At 36.7% G+C, this 6522-nt stretch overlaps 1 long non-coding RNA gene across 1 annotated transcript; it reads left to right on the forward strand.

Annotated features, from left to right (window-relative positions):
- The first annotated feature begins 1736 nt into the window (after positions 1-1736).
- LOC307170423 lies at positions 1737-5036 on the forward strand. The gene is made up of 3 exons (XR_013823381.1): positions 1737-1812; positions 4583-4661; positions 4855-5036. It is a non-coding gene; the product is annotated as an uncharacterized lncRNA (long non-coding RNA).
- Positions 5037-6522: the final 1486 nt, after the last annotated feature.

The following is a 6522-nucleotide window of genomic DNA, read 5'->3' on the forward strand; positions in this document are numbered from 1 at the left end:
GCTGTTCCAAAATGGACTTTTTTAATTGCACATTTGAATAAGTGGGTTTGCACCCAAAATGTTTTGTTTTTTTTATTAATGGCACATATGAATATGTTTGTTTAATGCAGTTTAAATGTTATGTGGCTGTATAAGCAATTGTGTTTTAAAATTACTATTTCCCTTTGCAGTTTGACTGGCCCATTTTACCTGAAACTGCTCATGCAAAAAAAGTTGGCACAGCTGATGTTTCAAGAACTGTAGGGCCTAAATAATTATATTTTATTACATAATTTCAACACAAAATTATCAAAAACAGTCATTATTAATCATAAAAACACATGGAAAAGGCATATATGGTATTGTATTATTGTCCCAAACGATTTACCAAAAAGTGGCCCCATTTAGCTGATATCACCCCTATATACAAATGCAAGTTAAGTATGTGAAAGACTTTGCGTATGCAATGCTAATACAGGTCAAATGACCCTATAACTACATTGATGAATGCAGTGTATACATCTTTTTTTCATATTCAATCTAACACATTTCCTATATGATAACATTACACTGAAGCCATTCGAAGCATTTTTTCCCCTAGATAAATTTGTTTCAGGTTTTGGTCTTTCTTGAAATAGAGTGCTGAGAAAAAGCTAAAGCAGTTTCACATCCTTTTGATGGACACTGTAAAACTTCACACCCATTGTAGCAATATCTCTTTCTCAGCTCTTCTGCTCCAACCACAGTGTCAGATGACAAAACAAAACAAAAAAACTGTTAAAAGATGAAACGTAGTGTCAAAATTAACACTTGCATGCAACATATAAAACACAAATATGTTTGAATACTTGGACCGACATTAAACAGTTATGAGGCATTTAAACATGACAGGTTTTATATTTTTGTGGTCTTTTTAGAACTAATTTAATTCATTATTTATCAGTGTACTCCAAATCAAAAATAAAATTCATAATGGCTGTAAAACTGTAATGTCTACTGTGATATTGTTCTCAAACTGCAGAAGTGAGGTAGAAGTAAACCTCTTGATTAACTTTACGGGAGCTCAGGAAACAAATGCGAGGAAGAAAAATTATATTTTGTGTGCGTAAAACATTTAGACAGGATGTTACTGCAGTTTCATGAGGTTGTAACATTGAAAACTATTTGACTTATTGTTAACACATGATACTTTTATGATACACATTTTATTAGTTTACTAGTAATTACTAGGACCTGTAGTATTTTTGGGAAGTTTTTTGATATTTCCACACATAATCCTACGGGGGCACAATTTCATGTGTGGTCTTTATGTTGTAATACACTCTTTCTGTCAGAAGAGGGCTCTATAAACACATCTGATGTCAGTTTTGGCTTTGCCAACCCAAGAAAATGCCACAGAAAGTGACAAATTCAATATGGATGAAAATAAATAAATAAATAATTTTTATTTTATAAAAATATTGAACATTAAAAAAAAAAATTTACTTTATTTGAACTTATTTGGATAGTTACTGTTAATTACTTGGACTGGTACTGATCCTGATTGATGAAATATCAGCATTTTATTTTAAAATTCTTTCACGCATAGAGTCACTACAGTGGACAGCTACAAAAAGCCATTTCTTGTATGCATGGGTTTTGATGGTACATTTGCACATCAAGGACTACAACGGACACTAGCGCATCATCCTATACATTGCCACCAAGTGACAAGCCATTGTATGTCGATTTTTTTCTTTCTTTCTCCAAACCAAGATGGCTGACAGTCAGTCAGAAATGCAAAATTGCTCCAGAATCTGCATCCATTCCTTCTATCCTAGGAGACTCTTGCAGGTAATTTTTTTTTTTCCACGTATTGATTTTAGATTGGGAGGAAATTCGGATTAATAATCTGTGTTCTAAATTGGACATCATGCATAACTATATATTTCAGCTACATTCATACTAATACTGTGACTGTTCTTGAAAATACTTCATCTGCTGTAACTTTTCTGGCTGTAAATAAATGTATTTGTGTTATTAGAATGTAATTTGCAGTTACATAAAAAAAAATCTTATTACGAAATGCAATGCGTTACTTGTAACATCAAAAAGTGATCCGATCATGTAATCCATGTTACTTGTAATGCGTTGCTTTACTCATTACATCAAAAAAGTAATCTAATTACGTAATGCATGTTACTTGTAACATCACAAAAGTATTCAAAAGTACAATGTCCAAACTGTCTAGTTATCTAGTTATGTCTATGTATAGATATATATATATATATATATATTAAAGAAGCTCAGACAAACCAGACTGAACCAGAATGTACGTTTGATTCAGCCATTTTTAGTATCAGGTTATCTTCGTTGTCAGAGAAAATAATGACAGAGCGTTGAAGCTGAAATTTGATTGGCTAGTGCGCTCAGCAAGTCTGATACTAACCCAATGGAAAGAGTCCAAAATAAATGGGCTGTTCATGGCTAGACATGCTTATTTTACAAATGTGTAGGATTGAAGGAAACTGATTAAAACCTAACTTTAAACATTCAGCGAGGAAAAATACAACGTTTGAGCTGTTGGGAAATATCACAGTCCAGATGGAGACAGAAGACAGAATATATAACCTATAGGCCTACCTTTCTCATACACAGACAAATAGCAGTTTGGCATGGTTGAGATTTCCCGCCAGTGTTAATCCCATCAACGTATTTCTCCTACAATAACTCCTGGCGCTTTTAACGTCGGGTCAGACGTCACTCTTCCGCCAGAACTAGACTCGTGATTATAGCTTATAAAGTTGTAAATATAGATATATTTTTTACAATAACGCATGGCTTCTCTTCAGAAGGCATTTATTAACCCTCCTTTCATGATGGATGGATGCACTTTTTTGGGCTTCAAAAACTCCCAGTCACCAGTCACTCTCATTATAAAGGTACCAGTTTGGGTTTGGGTTTGATTTGGGTACCAGTCACTCTCATTATAAAGCCTGGAAGAGCCAGGATATTTTTATATATAACTCTGATTGTGTTTGGCTGAAAGAGGAAAGTCATATACACCTTTGGCTTGAGAAATTCATTACCATCACAAGCCAAAATTTTGACAAAATTTAAATGGTATTTTCATTAAAAGACAATAACATGAAAATGAACACTGTATGAAACCCATCTTACACCTTCTCCAGCCCTTCAAAAGCCATAGACAACCTCACGATGCTAACTGGGATGGCAGCCAATATACGGTCTGCTTCAACTGCCCAAAACCTATAACAATGGACAGCAACCCCTCCTCATGGCAGCCTGCTCAACCCACTCGCCAGCGTTTGGCTTGCCCACAGGCATTCTGGGAATGCCAAAATGGTGCAGAAGTCAGGGAAGACTTTGTGGTGGCGGCACATACCGCGACAGTGGCATGGTGGGGTTCACGAGGGCCACGAGGCTCGCGCACCACTACAGGATTCATGTGCGTCCAGTCGCTTCAGACAACACACACTAATCCTCAACGTGATGACAATCAAAGCCATGATGAATCTTGTCGAGACTGCCAAGGTTGAGAGAAAGAGAGCGACCGCAAGAGGAAAAGGACAAGGGGTTTCTGAAAGCTGTGTTTTTTCAGCCTGAGAGTAATGCAACAACTCATTTTAACTGCCGTCCTAAACTTTCTCGCACAGATGCAATGCTGTAACGCCAGACAGACTTGAAAAAACCATCATGCTATGTAATGAACACATCGGCCTCAAAGTAAGTATAGACGATGGCCAAAATCAAATGCAGGAGTAGTTGGGAGGTAAAGAAACATTGAATCGCCTATGAAACTGGATCAATTTCAAAGCAACCCTGAGAGTTTACCCTACAAATTGAGGAGAATTTAGATTCTGTCCATTCTTGTCTCTAAATCAGCGAGCTCTTCGTGAGGCAAACTTGATTTACATTGAGAACACTGAACAGGTTCACTAAGTTGCAGGTATGTTTTTGTTCTGGCCTTTAGATCAATTATAAATGGAACAGATGGAGAATACATCATTCAAGTAGTAAGAAAGGAGGAGAGAAGAACGAGAATAATGCTGTTTAATCAGTTTTACAAGACTAGAATGGTACAATTTGAATAAATAAGTGGTGGCAGATGTTTGCAAAACCAGTTTGAAACAATAATATTTGGTGAAGCTAGTTACCAACTGCTATGATTTAATACTATTATATACTCATCATTTATATATACTATGCAATACAATATAATCGGGAAGCTCACTGTCTTTGAAATTCTCTAATCTATATCAAAACATCATTCATCACTGTTTGACCATCTTTAAAGACACAAAATATGAACAATCAAACTGCCACCACTGTCTAAAAATGGAAGAGGACAGAAGATGTCTTCGCCAAGCTTTCCAGGGTCTTGTCCTCTTTTTTTTCTTTTTTCTCAGGCATTCCATCCTGATTTTCCACAGAGACGTTTTGCGGGCTGTTTTAGCATTGATCAAAGGTCCACGGCTTTGATCTTTCGTCCCAGTGCTGCCAAAAGATCACTCCGGTCTCTCTGGCGAGCGAACTGACAGGACAGTAGACCAACAATGATAATTACAGGCTCCTCTTTATGTTTCTTTCTGTGTCTTTCAAGCAAAAAACTGGCATAAACAGACACTGCACTACAGCCTGAATTCCTGGGCTGTAGCACGGGGAGAGAGAAAGGAAGAAAGGTAAAGTGCTTTTACTATTTAGATGAAGAGAGTAGATTAAAGGAGGATATAACATTTCTGCATGATAGAAAGTTGGTGTCTCTATAAAGCTTTGCTTTCATGTACATTTATACTAAATAGCATCTCAAAGCGAATACTCTCTTTTTCGTTTTTAAGCATGTTGTGATTTTTTTTTATGATAAAATATCTACAGGGCTTAAAATAAAGGGCAGCTCTAGGAACCCATAGATTCCTGCAAGACTTTTGGGAACATCAACGTCTCTTCCAGGAACCCATCATAAGGGAAAGGTTTTGAGGTACTTGAAGTATATTTTGAAGATAGTTGAGCACAAAATATGAAATTTGAGATATGAGGGACGTTCAAAATAATTCTTAGATGTTCTTTAAAAGGTTCCTCTAGTGTTGTGGTCAATTATACTTTTATTTGGACATTATAGGTCCAACAAATAATACTATATTAAGAACCTATTTTTTTTTTTTTTCATCAACATGTACCAGATGTGGCCCGGATCTGGGCCGACACTAGTTGGCTGTCTGGAGTTGAGCTACATGTTTTTGGGGGACATTAAAAATGTTCTTGATCTTGCATTATAGGTTCTTCAGATCAGCATGCTGGTTTCTGAACTCTGAGCACAAGAACATAGAAGTTTTTACAAGAACTATAGCAAAAAATGTTCCTTGTGCAATTATTATCAGGCTGAAAAACCCTCCAAGATCCTTTAGCCTTCTAAATTGTGTGATTTTCCTTATGAATAGAGCTTTTTACTGTTGTCCAAGATCCGTGAGGTTTTGTTGGATCATTATGTCAGTAGTAGTAGCATTAAGGATTTTTTTTGCCATTAAACCTGCAAATAAGACGAGAATCAATGAGGCTAATAAACCACAGCACTCTTGTAACGTTATATACGCAAATACCTCAGCATACCCCATTAGTTTCATATCCTTGTTCAAACACATAGAGTATAACTATACAAAATGTCAACCAACATTTCACACAGTGAATAAAATCCTTTTACTTTTTTGACTAACAGGCGAGATGGGCATAGAAGTCTCCGGAGCTTTTTAGCGACTGCCAGCAACAGGTGAAAGCAGACCCCTGTTTTGACTCAAACAGATGAAGCTTCCATTAGCGCGGCTAGAATTCCGCCTTTTTGGAAGGCATCTTGGACTTTCTGCCACGGCTAACCACTCAGCAGCTGATGCTGATCATTAGTAGGCAGAACATGCAGTTGTGGTCGATGGAACGTGGAGGGAGCCAGATTCTCACCGATACATGGAGCAGACTGCAGTTGCGAAGGACAAAACATAGACAATAACATCACAACCGAACAGTGGAGTTCAAAAGGTCGAAATATATTAAGTGTTCTATTTTGCGACAAGTTGTGGAAAAAAATGTTAATGTGACAGTAAGAACACATGGATATAAAAACATCTTTTCAGAGCGTTACAGTACAGAAAGTCTGTTAAGCTAAAGGTTGTTCTGAGAACTAAATCTGTTTGCATTTGCCTGTTGTATGTTAGGTGAAATATGTTTCTTTTTGTTAAATCATTCCAATCACAAGAAATATATTTGAGATTTAAAGTCGTAATTATATTTTTTTGTTTGTACTGAAAAGGGCTTTCACACTGATACTGTAGTTTCCCAAATTCATGGCTGCATCTGAAATCGCATACTTCCCTAGTAGGCGGAACACAGTAGGCTATGTGACAAGAATAGTATGTCCGAATTCACAATACTCATAAAACAGTAGGCAAAGAGTATTCAGTTGACCAACTTCTTCCGGTGAGATTCTGAAGTGTGCATATGATAGACACTTTACCCATGAGGCCATGGGAGAGGATTTGTGAATGGAGGTGATGC

Source organism: Squalius cephalus, assembly GCF_949319135.1.
Source record: "Squalius cephalus genome assembly, chromosome: 13".
Lineage (NCBI taxonomy): Eukaryota > Metazoa > Chordata > Actinopteri > Cypriniformes > Leuciscidae > Squalius > Squalius cephalus.